General features: G+C 37.7%; 1 protein-coding gene across 27 annotated transcripts in view; it reads left to right on the top strand.

Moving 5' to 3' along the window:
* The window catches only part of LOC131434773 (poly(rC)-binding protein 3), a 731,715-nt gene that overhangs the window by 557,450 nt on the left and 156,619 nt on the right, over nt 1-17,646 (top strand). The window lies entirely within an intron of this gene.

Consider the following 17,646-nt stretch of genomic DNA (forward strand, 5'->3'; position numbering starts at 1 on the left):
TGAACATAAAAAGTTCCCGTCACTTTTAAACGCTCTTTCGGACACTTTGTTTTTTAAAGCAATTTGATGACTTTTAGTGGCTCATTGTCAGTCTTTGATTGATTTCAGGAATTTGTGGAAATCTGTGTCATTTTTAAAATCCGTGCAGCATATATTCAGAGTCTGTAAAATCCAGATTAATCTGTGAACCTGGCATCTCTGGATACAGCAATTTGTTTTCAACTGCCATAAACATAATTAGGCACTGAAGCCACTCCTAAAGGTGTGCCCACAAGAACCAAACGTATCAGAGAGAACAACAAATCTCAGATCTGTACTGTAGACAACATTGCTCAATATTTAAATAGAGAATCTGAATAATAATAGAATGCGGATGGGAATGTTGTATTTTCAAAACGGATTTGATGTGTATGTACCGAAAAACGATGTTTGAATTCATTTCGAAATCCAAGATTGCGACTTCCGGTTAATTGCATTTGTTTGAAAACCCTGACAATATTGGTATTTTCGAAACGAATTTGATTAATAGGTGCCGGAAAACGATGTTTGAAGTCGTTTCGAAATCCAAGATGGCGACTTCCGGTTTATCGATATTCTTTGGAAATCATTACAATATATGGTACTATACGACGTTCCGTTGGAATCTAAGTTGATGAAAAATAGTTTACATACCACATGCGCACTGACATTTTGTGATCTCGACGAATTGAGACAATTGGTATGTGGCATTCGGCCCTCCGCGCCTCGGTTGAAAAATTGGTTTACACCGTTATACGAGAAAGGCAAAAATGTAAAAATTTGTACTATTCTCAACGCGATGCTTGAAAAATTTTACATTTTTTTATATTGAGCCACCTACTAAAAATGTCCAAATTGATCAATTTCAAAGTGTTAAAGATTCACAAATCAACAAAACATCACTTTGTTAACGATAAAAATACGGTACAATTTTTCATGTTGTGCCGAAAATGTTCAAAATGACCAAATTCCAACTGCTAATTATTCACTTATCAACAGAACAGTCAATAAAAAAAATATTATATTAATGTGGAACACATTTTTGTTTTCTATATAGGGGTGCAAATTAAAAACTTAAAAAAAAAGTACACGTAGAATTGTGGTCAGGTTTTGAACAATTACAGTTCAGTCAATTTTGTATCAATTATTAATATTATGTCACCATTTGATCGGAAATATTTCTACGTATTGATTTGAATGTTCATAGTCATGTATTTTTAATTGTATATCATTGAAATGTTGATTAATAGCTAGCAGTGTCCTATTTTGTCAGCAAAAAATCTCCGGCATACTGGATTTCTCTGCCATAGTCGATGGTTTTGAAGGAGTAAGCTATATATCAAAGATAAAGCAGCGCTCTGATTGGTTAATCGATGCAAAAGCGAAGCTGTTGGAAGCACGCGAAGCTATAAATAGAAGCAAAATTATAGCTAACGTTTCAGTCCTACACGTAGCTTGCTAGAGGTAGGTTGTTGCTGGACAGCAAGACAAAAAGGGCCATAAAACGATCTTTAATTGCTATGCTCAGATCTTGTGTCATGAAAGATTGGATGAAATCCCATGTTATGTCGTTTCGCCTGAGAAACTGACAACTACCCTATGGTAAATTTTGAGTGCATAAGATTAATTTCTAATTCATATAAGATGAACTCGATTGATAATGAGAAAAATGTTTATCGCTTCAACCGAAATCGCAGAATGGTAGTAATGGTAGAGAAACGCTATAAAAATAACTGCTTGCATACAAAACTTGAACACAAGCTTGGCGAAGAGAAGCTTAAATATCGATATCTGTATCGCAAGCATGTACAAACATATAATTGCATACATTTGGGCCATTGATGTAATTTCGTCGGGTACAACACAAATACAAATCACGAAAAATTTAGTCTATATTCTGGGTTCGCGTGTTCGGTGTTGGTTCATAATAAAGACTAAGCAGACTCTCGTGCATTTGCGGATTCAAAAGTGTGACGATTAATTGAAAATGTCGATCATTAGAAATTTTGGTTGCCTCCACATCAATGTCTCGAACAACCCCATGGGGCTGATCCTTGTAGTTTTTTATTTATTTCTCAGTTGCGATTCAGCTGAGAATTAATTCAGTATAGTTTTTTTTATTGACGAAAATACGTGTCGAACTGAAGCGTAGTGGAAATTCAGTATCAAAATATCATCGGTGGCTCTTCTGCCTTTCGATTGTCTCTAAAACGATATTTCTGTGCGTGAAAACTCGTTATCACGTTTCACTGCTACAAAAATCACTTGTTAACTTCGAGATTCTGAGTTTTGTGGATGCTTGTTTCATGAATGAAAATCTCGGAAGTGATTTTTGCAGTCATGATTTTTTTTAGAAAATCTCTTGAACTCAGTTTTACAATGACTGAGTGGAAACTTGTATTGGAGAAGCCAAATGAATAAAAAATTCACAGGAAAAGTGTTTTTTTTTTTGCAAAAAAGAAACACTCAGAGACAGGACTCGAACCTGCGTTCTAATGCAATCCGTGCATACGCGTGTACTAATTCCGCCACCCTGAGCTGTGGTAGACACAGTTCTACCACAAAACTGGGTTGGTAAGCTTACATTGAATAATGGTTTAAATCCTAGCCGCCTCACGACCGGTACCATATATCTAAACATCTTCTCTTGTTCATCAAACAACAAACACTAGTGATAAAGAAACGAGCTTTTTCTGATCATGATTTTCTCAACAAAGGTTCCTTCACAATGGCATCATCGAATCATCCTACAGTCGACTTAAAACGTGCATTTGAAACCAGAGCTTAAGATTGTCACGTATTCTCAATGAAAGAATCCAGTCCCACAGCCTCATTCTAAATATTTTACTGTCTCATTCGTAAATGACCAACACCAGAACAAATGAAGAGAGACGAATAATCTTCGTTTCTCTTTGAAAAAAAATGAACGAGAATAATTGCCAACGTCACAAGACGAAACCAAACTAACGTCCTCAGGTAGCATTAGCAGATTTTAGATTCTCATTCTTTCATCGATGTATTGAAAATCGGTGACGCTTGGCTATAAATTGTGACAAAAATATGACAAATCGAAGTAATTACATCCCAGAACCTCTTTGAAAACCAAAACTACTCCAAATTCGAGCACCAACAGGTAAAAGTTATTGTGAAACCTTTTTCTGTCATTTTCAATTCTCACTACTTCGGTTTAATATCGACACTTCATACTATTGGGATATTCACTGAAAACTGCAAATGACTGAAAGGGCAAATGAAAGAAAAAACACAATTTTGAAACTACTCTCCCGCTTATGTTATTGATTGGACATGAATTTCGTTCTCATAGTTTGCAAGCGATGCTGAGAGTGACAGTAATTTCTCGTCATTTTCGTCTATTTTGAGTCAATGAAAATGACTTTCATTAGCTCTGTTTGGAACTATGTGAAAAACATATTTTGGGTTACCAAATGAAATGAAACCAGAAAGAGTGCCTACTATATTACCCAAAACCGAAAATTGACGATAACGAACGCGGACGAATTGAGCTCACCACCACCATCGGAAGTATTTTTCTTGAGGTTGATTGATAAAAAACAGCAATAGCTTCAGTAATTCATGTACAAAAAATTGTAGAACCTAAATTTATTGGTCAAACCATTTGACATATCAGGTGTACAACTTTGCCTTCGCCGTTTTCCGATAGGTGGCTGTACCGGCTGAGGCTGGTCAAAATACATAGATGATAATGCCTTTAAAGTGAGTGTGTACAGTGCCTACCGAATTGTCATCGCCGTTTCAGTGATTGTTGTTCTTGTTTTCATATTATTCACGCTCGAAAATGTCTGTTTAAGTGCCCAATTCTCGCCATTTGCGGGAAGTTTTAGATCCCTGTTACATTTCGAACAAAAATGCAGCTGAAGCGCATCGAATGCTCTCAGAAACTTACGATGACGCTGCTCTGAGTCAAAGAACGTGTCGGGAGTGGTTTCAACTTTTTAAAAATGGTGATTTCGATGTCGAACACAAACATGGTGGTGGAAGAGAAAAAACCTTCAAAGATGAACAACTAGAAGCATTGCTTGATGAAGATTCGTGCCAAACCCAAGAAGAGCTTGCTGAATCGTTGGGAGTGAGTCAGCAAGCCATTTCGAAACGTCTCAAGACCCTGGGCATGATTCAGAAAGAAGGAAACTGGGTATCGTACGAGTTGAAACAGAGGGACATCAAGCGCCGTCTATTTGCATGTGAGCAACTCCTTCAAAGACAAAATCGTAAGGGGTTTTTACATCGAATCGTAACCGGTGATGAAAAGTGGGTTCGATACGATAATCCTAAACGCAGAAAATCATGGGGAAAGCCCGGGCATGCTTCTTCGTCGGAGGCAAAACTGAATATTCACGGCGCCAAGGTTATGATTTGTATTTGATGGGATCAGCTCGGTGTGATTTACTACGAGCTCTTGAAACCGGGTGAAACCATCACAGGAGATCGCTACCGAACGCAACTGATGCGCCTTAGTCGCGCGCTAAAAGAAAAGCGGCCACAATATCAAGAGCGACATGAGTAAGTCATCCTCCAACACGACAATGCTCGGCCTCACGTCGCAAAAGTGGTCAAAAAGTAACTGGAAACGCTGAAATGGGAAGTCTTGCCCCACCCGCCGTATTCCCCAGATGTCGCCCCTTCTGACTTCCACCTATTCCGTTCGATGGCACACGGCCTGGCAGATCAACATTTTCAATCTTTCGAAGAGTTGGAAAAATGGATTGCTTCATGGACAGCGTCGAAGGAGGACTCCATTTTTCGAGACGGGATCCGAAAATTTCCGGAAAGATGGGAGAAAGTTGTCGCTAGCGACGGACAATACTTTGAATAATACATCTGTAAGCACTTTTTCGCAATAAAGCTTTTAATTTTGGAAAAAAGAACGGCGGAAGCAAAGTTGTACACCTGATAATTTGAGGACAAATCATTTGAGGCTTAGGAAAAAAATCACGATTTTGCATGGTTTTTTAGATGAACAAAATCAACGCAACGTAACGACGCAAAGATCGCAGTTACTTCATCCAATTACTTCTCTTATGAATTTGAGTTCTCTTAACTCTTGCCTGGGATCGTTTCAAAGTGACACGTAATAAGAGTATGATATACAGTGCGAATACGCTTAAGAAGGTAATCTATATATATTGTGTGAATCGCATTTAGCAGCAGCAGTTTCAACTCATATAGCACCCAAAAGAGGCCTGGAGTGGAAATCTCCGGTATGCCTAGCAACAGAAGTTTCAGGCAGTATCTCGAAGCTGGCAGAAAACTAATTTTCACTTACATAATTTTGCCTCGACTTGCAATAAAGTTCTAATCCACGTTCTACGTTGGATGTGGAGTGCATCCATACTATTTCAATAGCCAAATCGACTTGCAAAGACCCAAAAGTGATGTCGTAATTTAGTCTACTCGATTGAGCGGAAATATGGTTATGTTGCCTACCAACTAGGTTGAACCGACAATGTTCGATTGGGTAATGAAAATATCGGCTGAACGAAGTTTATCAAACCGTGCTACCACAGAAAAAAAAGGAAAAGTTTGACATGATCCTACTTCTAACAAAAAAGGGCGTCGGTTGCTGCTGCATCCTTGTGCGGATCGTCGCCGCATGCAAGAAGAGCAACTTTTTCTCATATATCCGAATGTGGAAATCACTGCTAATGAAATGATAAAGCAATGCCTAGTCTTGTCTGGTCTTGTCCAAAGGAGTTTTCCGCTTTGGTCGTCGCATACCCATCTGCACACTGCAGGTTTGCTTTTTCCGGGGCTTTTCCACCGGGTGATTCCTATAGGTCGTTGTGCTGAATACTGGAAATGCACCGAAGCGAAAGAATCACAAAGCAATTTCCTGGAAATTAACTTCTTGGAGATAGGTTGCACAATAATAAAGCATGGTAGCAGTGTTTGATGAGGTCATTAGAATTTTGTTTTCGGTGAGCTTGAGTGGGTTGTGTCGGCTGCGAAATTCAAACCAAACAAAGTTTCCGTACCATGTTCGGAGAGTTAATTTAGTTTAAAATTTCCGTCACGGTTGCAATATTTAACGATTTATTTTAGGAAAACTCTCAACTACGGCTGAAAACTAAATGAGACACCAACGATTCGACCGGGGACGATTTGGTCGTGCCTGTGAAGCTGAATCCTGATCGATCGTTCCAACTTGTAATGAGGTAGTCTAACTGTGCTCAAGTCCCAAACATCCCACATGCCATTAAACTTTTTTGATAGACTTCATTTCCCGCTTCAATAGTCGACTCTTATCGAAATCAACAGCCGGCTCGGGAGCTTTCACCAGGACGAATTTCTCCCAGGTAGTACGTAGAAAATAATGTGGATAAGAACAAAAAAAAGAGGAGCCCAGACCACGGTGGGCTATTGGCAAAAGCAATTTCTGCGGAAATCCTAATAACCACAGAATTTCCCAGTCCACGAGACGACCTTCGGGAAGGGCTACCCCATTAGTTATCTCGTTCGTTACGAGCGGGCATTTTTTTCTCCCGATGTTTTCTCTTCAAACTTCTTCCTTTCCGTTTTCCAAAATTACTTCATTAAATAAATTAAGAATTAACACTAAGAGGATTATGCGTCCCACTTCTGCTTGGGCTTTTCAGTTCTTCCTGCTAGAAACCATTGTTCACACATTGCACTGGGACTGTGCGGACAGAAATTAATAGCCTCAGCCGAAACCATGGAAAATAATTTCCTTCAATTTTCCACACTGAAACAACTGACCGCAAAAACGCAATCGTCTCACAGTCTTGCTTGCCGTCCCGAGCAAAGGATGCCATCTGGGACTAATCCTCGCAAAGGGACTCTTGGGTAAAGATTTTTTCACGCATTTCGTAGACTGCTGTGCTGTCTGCCGTTTAACTGGGTGGGTTCGCAAGCATCGCCAGAGTCGACGGATGCAATTCAATTTCACAATCGAAGACTACATTAGTTCGTAGGATTATTATTGAGTGGACCGTTTTCTTCTGTTCTACGGAGGAAAAAAGAAAATGGAAATTTATGCGACGCATACCAAAAGAAAGAACTTTTCTTCAAAGCAATCATAAAAACGGATCCTTACAAAGCTGGCTATTCAGAGATTAAAGAGAAGCAAGTTCTGCAAAGGTAAATTTGATATTCAAATCGCAGCAAAGCGCGTAAAGAAAGTAGTTTTCCCCCCGGGTGTCAGGCTAGTTTCGCAAATCCGATGGATGAGTTCTGCTTTTGTGGAAAAGTTGAGTTGAGCTATTGGAGACGGTTTTATGAGACAACTTGCAAGAGGATAATGGATTTCCTTTAGTTGTTCATCACCAACAAGGCAAAGTAAGGATCAAGAGTTGTAATTATCAAGCTAGGAGAAACATTCATTCATTAAATCGTTTGGGGATAGTACTGTACCAATATTATTCAAATGAGACGATAATAAACGGTGCCACAACAACTCAGTTCTTGAGGAACTTTTCCGATATGACTTATGACTTTTATAGAACGCTTTCAATATTAGCCAAACTAAGGATGTCGGTTATAAGGATTCTATTTTATATATTTCCAATTATAAAACAATAGCGGTCTACTTTATCATTCCCCTTTACTATTTTATTCAATCGTTGTTTTTCTTAGTTGAAACTCCAATTGAAAATCTGATTTTAAGAGCCTGTCTTAATCCACCTAGTGGTGTACTGATGCCTTTCTCATATTACTCATACCATCATAAATACAGGGTCCGCCATCTAACATTTTTTTTTTTTTAACTAGCGGTTATTTCGACATTGGTAACCTTAATGTCACTTCTGATTTGACAGAAGCTTAGTTTAACCCTTCCGCTGAACGAAAATGGTTGTGTATACGCTTGAGGAACGCGTGAAAATAGTGCAGTTTTACTTTGAAGAAGACGCCGATTTTTGCCAAAAAATCATCTTCTCGGATGAGGCACATATTCATCTCGGTGGGTATGTTAGTAAGCAAAATTGTCGCATCTGGGGGACGGAAAACCCGCACGTTATCATGGAGAAGCCGATGCATGCTCAGAGAGTGACGGTTTGGTGCGGATTTTGGTCTGGCGGCATCATTGGGCCATTTTTCTTCGAAAATGAGGCAGGAGACGCCGCCACGGTCAATGGCGAACGCTACCGCGCCATGATTAGCGATTGGTTCTTCCCGTTACTTGAAGAGGAAGACTTGGACATCATTTGGTTCCAACAAGACGGCGCTCCGTGCCACACAGCCAACGCTACGATCGATCTTCTGCGCACAGTCTTCGAAGATCGAATTATCAGTCGAAATTTGGATGTCGTTTAGCCGCCTTGGAGCTGTGATTTGACGCCGTTAGACTATTATCTTTGGGGGGCTGTCAAAGATAAGTGTTATGTGGACAAGCCAGAGACAATTCAAGCCTTGAAGGACAACATTCGTGCAGCCATAGCTGAAATAACCGACCGTATGGCGTACTGCAAGACCAGCCGAGGCAGCCATTTGAATGAAATCATATTCCACAACCGGAAATATGAAAAAATAAATTTTCAAATCGGATGAACCGTTTGTGTTTTATTGCATGTTTAAAAAAAAGTTACATGGCGAACCCTGTATTGAATAAAGTTTGTTCGAATGCAATCTACGAATCGAAACTCCCTATAGTTCCGGAACTGGAAGTATTATCCACATCGAACTCAGGGATTTTGCATTTTTAAGTTTTTGGCCATCTTTAAGAAAAGTAATCCTTTTCGTAGTTTTTGACCACTAAGTCCAATACTTCCGAAACCTAATTTCGAGGACCGGAATATCCGAAGTTGGTTCATATGGCCAGCAACATCTATGAGAAAATAGTCTGAGTTCGCCACTATTTTTGGTGCTTCCGGAATCGGAAATCGTCAACCAGGATAGTCGGAATTGATTTGATAGGCTGTATTTAGATATCTTTTTATGTTTTTTGCTTCACCGCTTAAAGTGAGAGTAAACATTTTTTAACATTCTTCACCCCGTAATTTCGGAACCGAAAGTTGTATCGGGATGAAATTCTAAAGCAGGGGTTCCCAAAGTGGTCGATATAGACCCCTTGGGATCGATATCCTTTTTGCGGGGGTCGACGAAGATTAGTTACGATATATCTGAGGAAAGTGAGTTAGTAATGTGCTTCGGTGTTGCGTCATTTCTGAAGGCGTGTTTTGTTTTCTTCTTCCGTGCCAGAATGTATCGGCTTTGTATCATCATTTTATATGGCGGTTTGAGAGTCGTGGCACTCATCGCCCTGTCATTGTAGAACCGGAAGTCGGATCCGGATGAAATTCCACAGTAGCTTTTAAGACAATATGAGCTTCAATTTAAATTAAGATTTGTGAAAATCAGTTCAAGCATCGCTGAGAAATCAAAGTTCTACTTTTGAAGTTTTACTACCTTCGGTGCTTCCGGAACATTAAATGGGGGACCAGTAGTACCGTTAGTCAGTTTTATGGGATTTGTATCTGTTTTTGACCATCGTTTGTAAAAAAAATACTCATGAAATTTAAAATTTTCCACTTATTGCGCTCTAGCTCCGAAACCGGAAATCGGATCCGAATAAAATGTTTTAGAAATAATTTTAAACCATTTCTGAGAAAATTGAATGCACATTTTTTCCTTTATTTCCACATATTTTTGTTTTTTTTTTTTTAAATGCCCTCCACACTCCCCCGCACCAAAAAGCTCACTCAATCGGAGCTTCCTGGTCACGGACACATACATACCTCGGCTCAGAAAAAAAAAAGTTCTATCAGGAAAGATAAACAAAAAATCGCGACGTTGACAGCTGAGGTATTTACATTTAACGATTATATACTAACAAAGAAGGGAACGTACTATTTACAATATGAGAGAGCACCCAGTGGAATGTAAGATTCCTTTTAAGGGGCTCTTAATAAAATAAAATTAATCAATTAACAAAATTAACAAAAAATTTTTAAAGCAAAATCTAATAAATTATCTATCGGAGAAGGAAAAAAACCCTCTTGAGCTGACTGTGCCACCAGTTCTCGCTCAAGATGGCACAAAAACCTCCTCCTTTTAATATCATAATCAATAGCAAAAACTTAAAATGAATAAAATGAGTTTGTGAATGGTGTTATGAATGAGTGGATGAATAAATGAGTGGATGAGTAGATGCGTAGATGAATGGATAGAAGAATGGAACGAGTGAGTGAGTTAAAAAATGAAAGCTTGAATAATTGAATAAGTGAACGAGTTAATGAAACTGAAGTTGATTATTGTATGTTAGATAGAAGCATGCAAACAGTTAATACAGCATGACATCGCTACACGTATAACGATATAACGAGCGTTAACCCACCGCAGGTACTCACACCAAAAAGCTCACACAGAGAACTTTCTGGTCAATATCACAGTTTGACTGTAGCTTGCTGCAGTGACAACACAATTGAGAAAAAAAAACAAACAAACAAAAAAAAACTAGTTACAAAGCGGTGAGAACATTCAACAAGACAAAAATGATAATTAAAAAAAAACTATATATATATATATATATATATATATATATATATATATATATATATATATATATATATATATATATATATATATATATATATATATGTAATAATATCTTGTTTACATTTATTCTAATCGAGAGCTACATACGGTTGATACACATTACAATATATAAGTTACTATTCGTGTTTTCAGGTAATACTTCAATTTTGTTTTGAATAGATTCATATTCGTAATTTGTTTCAATTCGTTTGGAAGAGCGTTGTAAATTGTTGGGCCGGTCAACATGATGCGGCTTTTACCTAAGTTAGAGTATGCTCTTACTCGCAATAATGAGTTCGACTGCCGTGTATTTTGCTGCCGAAGACCAGTGGATATTGAAAGGTTATTATGAAAATCTGGTTGATGAAGAACATTGTGAACGAACGTAATTGTCTGCATATCGCGAAGTGCTAATAGTGGTAATATACCATGGGAAGTATCAGAGTAAAGTTGTAAAGTAGGGTGCAAGCAGGGTAGCTTGAAGATGGTTTTCAGACATCTATTTTGTAAAGTCTGTATTCTTTTCAGCTTGGACTTTGCCGCCAGACCCCAAACAATTAGAAGATACTGGATGTGAGAGTGTATACAAGCAAAATAAAATTTAAGTAGAGCTTTCCGTGGCATGAAAAAATAACTTACTTTCCGCAGTGCTCCAGAGAGTGACGAAAGTTTATTTTCCATACTTTTGATATGACTATCCCATAATAATAAAGAATCAAGGTGAATACCAAGGTATTTGAAATTATTTACTTTTTCGATGACTGACTGATTATACATGGGACTTGGATGGTCTTGTATTTTTTTCCTCGTAGAATGGAATATCATATACTTTGTTTTGGAAAGATTCAATGACAGAAAATTTGAATTAAAATAGTGCATTAGGACACTTATATCCTGTTCTATTGAAGCTACAATCGTCCTTGCATCTATACATGGATAAAACAGAGCAGTATCGTCTGCGAAGAGTCGAGGTATTCCTTTTAACTTCAAGTTTCCAATATCATTGATAAATATTAGAAACAAAAGTGGACCAATATTACTACCTTGTGGCACTCCTATGTTGATTGATCGATACGAACTATGTACTCCCCCGACCGCCACATATTGTGTTCTATTTTTTAAGTAGCTGGCTAGTAAATCATTGGCAATTCCTCTTATGCCACATCTATCCAGTTTTCGTAGGAGAATATTGTGATTCAAGGTGTCAAACGCTTTTCGCAAATCAAGAAATAACGATCCAACAAGTTTCTTAGAGTCAATATCTTTAATAAGACAGTCCATCAACTCTACAACAGCAGTCGTAGTACTGCATCCTTCCCGAAAACCATACTGAAAATCGTACAAAATTCTGTTGGATTTGAAAAAACATAGTAACCTCGCAACAAGAAGCTTTTCTATTACTTTGCTAAACACAGACAACGTTGAAATTGGACGATAGTTACTGGGATCATAAGGATTTCCAGATTTGAATACTGGAACGACTCGAGCTACTTTCAGACAGGCGGGGAAAATTCCTGAAGTTATAATTTTATTGAATGCTTGATAAATGATTGATGCAAACGATCGAGCATTGCTTTTCAATAATGTTGCAGGTATATTATCTGGGCCACTACTTTTATTGCTGTCTAAGTCGTTTATTGCCAGAATTACTTCATTCAAGCAAGCTGGACGTAGATAAATTGAGTTTGAAATACAAGTTGTAGTATTCACAGGATCAATGTTACCACTAGTTGGAATACTGTTAGCTAGTGTGTTACCAATACCAGAAAAATAATTATTAAAAGCTTCACAAACTTCTATATCATTGGATGTTTGAACTCCATCGACTGTAAGGTTAATTTGTCCCTTTTCTTTTGTTCGTCCCATAATGGAGTTGATATTCCTCCACAGTTTAGAATGGCAGGTGGTAGAGAGTAGATTAGCGTAGTAAGATTTCTTAAGAAATTTTTTCATGTTTTCAACCTTTTTCGAGACATGTTTGAGCAGTTCTCGCGCGTGAGAGTCATCCGGCCAGTTTTTCACTTTTTTAAGATAATTGGCTTTAATTTGCATAAATTTCCAAAGATCAAAAGACATCCAGGGACAGTATTCGTTTTTGACTGTCACTTGTTTCGTATAGGTTTTGGTACACTGTGAAAGAGTTTCGTTATATTTAGATATAATGTTGGAAAAACATTCATCGACATCATTAACATTGATTATGCTATTAATATAAGGATTAAATATTCTCTTTAGTTTGTTGTGGTCAATAACTTTTTTAGTAAGAACATGTTTATGTCTCTCTTTCTTTAGCCATATGGTAGATACAATTTGAAGGTGATCGCTTATGTCAGTGTAGATTGTATCGTTTCTCATGCAGGGCGCCTCGCTCAGTTTACAATATTACCTGGAACGACCGATCGGATCCAAAATAAAATGTATTAGCAATCTATAGGACCAACAGATTTTTCATTTGAATCTTAGTAATAATACATTTGAATAAAAAATCGGTTCACAGCCATTTTCGAGAAAAGTGAGCACATATTTTTGTTATATACATACACACAGACATTTGCTCAGTTCGTCGAGGTGGATCGAATGGTATATGACACTCGGCTCTCCGAACATTGGGGATAAAAAGTCGGGTTTCACAGTGATAACATTGCCTTTCTATATGAGAAAAAAAGGTCACCCAACCAGATGAACAATTTTATTGAATTAGAATTTTTAAACTGCAAAAAAACAGTTTGTGTCAAATGGATTCTTTCAGAAAGAAATATCGTCAATGTATATTTGTGGAAAAATCTGGTAGCGTAATTGTTCATGAGTTAATAATTACGATGATTTACACCGATAGCTATAACCCATTTTGTTAGAAATTGGTCGCTGGATATGTAACGCGGAATGAATTTCATTCGATTTTCTCAACTCCTAGTTTTTTGCTGAATTTCTCCGAATCAAATGATAACATGCAACATCAACTTATAAAGGGGATTATGGAATTGTAGGAAGTGTTCAAACTTTTCGTTTGATTTTGCTCTGATCGACTAACTGTGATATGATGCTTACTAACACACCAACTAATAGAGACGATGTATTATGAAGTTGCCACAAACTTTTTCTACTCAATATATGCGTGATGTGATGTGATGTGATGTGAAGTGAAGCCACCATCAGTTCAAGGACTTGCCAGTGGATGCGGGTAGACTTACAGTAGCCCCGATATGACTCATCCATTCACTTTCTTACTATAGCTGTTACCGAAAAGCGAACAAAAAGGGTTGGGCGGATATGTAAGTAGAGTTACTTACTCGTATTCCGCGGGAATAAAAGATGCTCTTCCAACCATAATATCCAGTGCATGGATGAAGCATTTCGCTATACATGCTTGAACCCGCCTGATGGTTTGTTTGAGAAGGGCGCGTCAGACTCATTTCAAACCTTCAGAAGGAAACAAGTTTCCTTCAAGTGACAATCCCTCGTCCAGTCGTCAATTCGTCCGATGCCCTGATGCTCCCTACCCTTTACGACCCCGTGCAAAATGTTTTATATTGAAAAATACAATGAAACATAGTGTAATGAAATTAATATAACATGAAAAGATATAATAGATTACAAAATAATACAATATAACATAATATAATATAATATATTTTAATTTAATATAATATAATACAATGTCATACAATATAATATAATATATCATAAAACAATATATAAAATAACATTTAGTGTAGAGTGTCAGTTATGCTCTTCTATCTTCGCAATACTGCAGGAAGTAGAATATTTCTCTTCTAATAACAATAATAATATCCACATCTATAAAAATAATATATGTTATTATTATTGATGACAAATTAATAATAATAACAGTAAATATAATAATGAAAATAATAATAAAAAACGAATCTAATATAGTACAATGAATTATATAATAAATAATAGAATGAATAAAATGATATGTTGCGATATGCTATGATATTATATTACTTGAATTTATATGTCATTTCTCATGCTCTCATTCTGCCCTCAACGCATTCCATCGACCACCACATTGTCACCACAGACACACGTGTAGGCATGAAACAGGAACCAGTGAGGACCAAGCTCACCTTGTGACGACCTTGATAGTTAGTTAAAAGATTACTTTAATATAACTGATAATGATAATGATAACTTATAAGGAAAACAAATTTATATTTTGCGCAGAGGTACGTAGTACTACTCATAATAAACCCTATAATATAATATAATATAATATAATATAATATAATATAATATAATACAATACAACATAATACAATATAACATAATATAGTAGAATACAATATAATATAATATCATAAAATATAATATAATTATATAATATAATATGCTATGATGCAATGCAGTATAATACCATAATAACATAAAATAGTGTAAGACGATAATATATGAAACAATATGCTATGATATAATATAACAGTTAATGTCGCAGTGTAAGTTACGCTCTTCTCATAATAAAAATAATACTAATAATACATGATGTAATAAACGACAGAATTATATGTTACAATATACTATGATAAACATTGCACTTTAGGATGGGCTTCAACCTACAAGCCATTTCGCACCCTCTCATTCTGCTACTAACGCAGAAGGCGATAGCACCCAGTCGACGCCGTTCTATTGACCAAATGTCATCATAGACGCTCGGGGAGGCATGAGATAGGGACTTGTGAGGACTTAGTTATCTCACCATTTGACGACCTTTTCTACTCAATATATGCGTACTCAAAAACTCCCAAACCATCATGCATTAACAGGGGATAGAGCAGGTAGAATAAGGAGTCGAATGGTTCAAATAGTCAAAGCAAGACTTATGAGACGATATCAGCAGCCTACAGAACTTCAGCCATCAGACGACATCATCAGCATACATAACTTCAACCGTGGCGTGCAAAGTATCGTGCACGTGTTTCGCACTTCTTAACCGGGTTGCCTTCTGGAACGTGTTTCCGCATGTACTAGAGTCGCTTAGTTTATTTATTTATTTTAAGTTTTGCCTTTCTCATAGGGAAATGTTATGCAATCACTTGAAAAACCGTCTAGTAAAAATTGTCATATACCATTCGACTCGGTTCATCGAGTTGAGCAATGTCTGTGTGTCAAATAATCTGTCATCCGACCTCCAGTTCCGGAGTTATAGGGAAAGGTGTGTAAAATATTGTAAACCGTTATTTAAACCGGCGAAACAAAAAACCGTAAAAAAAACTTTCTAAACTGGACTCAAATCCGATATTCCCAATCTAAGGGTCAAATGAAATGGTTTATGGTCTTACCAAAAATTATTGTTGCATTGACATTATTTATAACAATTTTATATAAAACATGAATTCTTAAGCTTCATTCGTTGTACGCTACTATTATTTCAGTACAATGTTAACTTCCCTCTCTGAGCAGCCTAGATAGCCGTGTAGTGTCGGTAGCGGTTTCCCAACTGCTAAGAATAACGCTACGGTCCACCTGTACCGGTGGTATAAGTCCACCAAACAGGTAAGCCGTGTGGCATCCGGCGGAATTATTTTTTACCAAGAATTGATCCACTGGTTTCCTATTCCATGTCGTAAAAGGCCACAAAAATAGGAACTCCTAAGTCAAGGTGTATTTCCGTGCCGATGGCTGAATGGCTGCAGGAGGTTAAACATTGCAGTCGTGAACGGAATATCTTGGGTTTTTCCCTTACTGGATACACGCAATGCTTAGCAATCAACTTCTTTGATCATCGCTTCGGCAGGCCAGAGATTAGAAAGCTGAGTGTCTGTGGGTGTCCTCAAGGTGGTGTACTATTCCCACTTTTATGGAACCTAGTCGCTGATAGTTTGTTAAGGAAACTTAATAACCTTGGATTTCCGACTTATGGTTTTGCCGACGATTATCATATATTGATGACCGGTATAAGCATTAACACTCTCTTTGATTTAATGCAGCAAGCCCTGCGATCTGTTGAACAATGGTGTTGTCAGGTTTGGATTATCTGTAAATCCGGGCAAAACATCAATGGTGCTTTTCACTCATCGTAGGATAATTACAGGAGCTCGTCCGTTGCAGTTCTTTGGTTCAGGGGTCACTGTGGTCGATCAAGTTAAATACGTCGGGGTTATTCTTGACTCAAAACTGAATTGGTCTGCTCACATTGATTTCAGGATTAAAAGAGCTTGCATGGCTTTCGGCCAATGCAGACGAGCTTTTGGAAAATCATGGGGACTCAAACCCAGATATATTCATTGGATCTACACAACTATCGTTAGACCAATTTTAGCATATGGATGTCTTGTATGGTGGCAGAAAGGAGAAGTCGCGACAGTTCAGTCAAAGCTAAATCATCTCCAAAGGATGGTCCTAATGGCGATGACAGGAGCATTCACGACAACTCCTACTGCTGCTCTAGAGGCGCTACTGTGCATTAAACCACTACATGTGTTCCTAAAACAAGAAGCATTATCTTGTGCATACCGTCTTAGGGTTACAGGGCTTTGGAACAGTAACCCATTAGAATATGCTACCAGTCACACTCGCTTGTGGTCTCAAATGGTTCCGTGGGATGAGTATTTACTCGCTCCTAGTGACCTAACTCTCACATGCAGTTTTCCTTTTAAAACATTCAATGTGAGCTATCCTCTTCGTTAGGAATGATTGTCTGGTTGTCTGGAACGACAACTTGATGAACACATAGTTTGTTTTACGGACGGTTCTCTGTTGAATGGTCGTGCTGGTGCTGGTATCTACTGTCGTGAAATAGGCTGGAGCAGTCTCATTCACTTGGTAGATACTGTACTGTGTTCCAAGCAGAAATCTACGCAATTCTGTGTGGAGTACAATCGGCACTTCAGCAGAGGATCTGTGGTAAACGTATTTATTTTTGTTCCGACAGTCAGGCAGCCTTAAAAGCACTCAGTTCGAATGACTCACGGTCGAATCTAGTGATCGCATGTCGAACTCAAATTGAAGACCTCAGCATTTCAAATGCTGTTTACTTCTTATGGGTACCCGGCCATTCTGGTATTACTGGAAATGAATGGGCTGATGAGTTGGCTAGAGCTGGTGCAACGAATGATTTCGTTGGTCCTGAACCAGCTT

This window comes from Malaya genurostris, chromosome 3 (assembly GCF_030247185.1).
Source record: "Malaya genurostris strain Urasoe2022 chromosome 3, Malgen_1.1, whole genome shotgun sequence".
Taxonomy (NCBI): domain Eukaryota; kingdom Metazoa; phylum Arthropoda; class Insecta; order Diptera; family Culicidae; genus Malaya; species Malaya genurostris.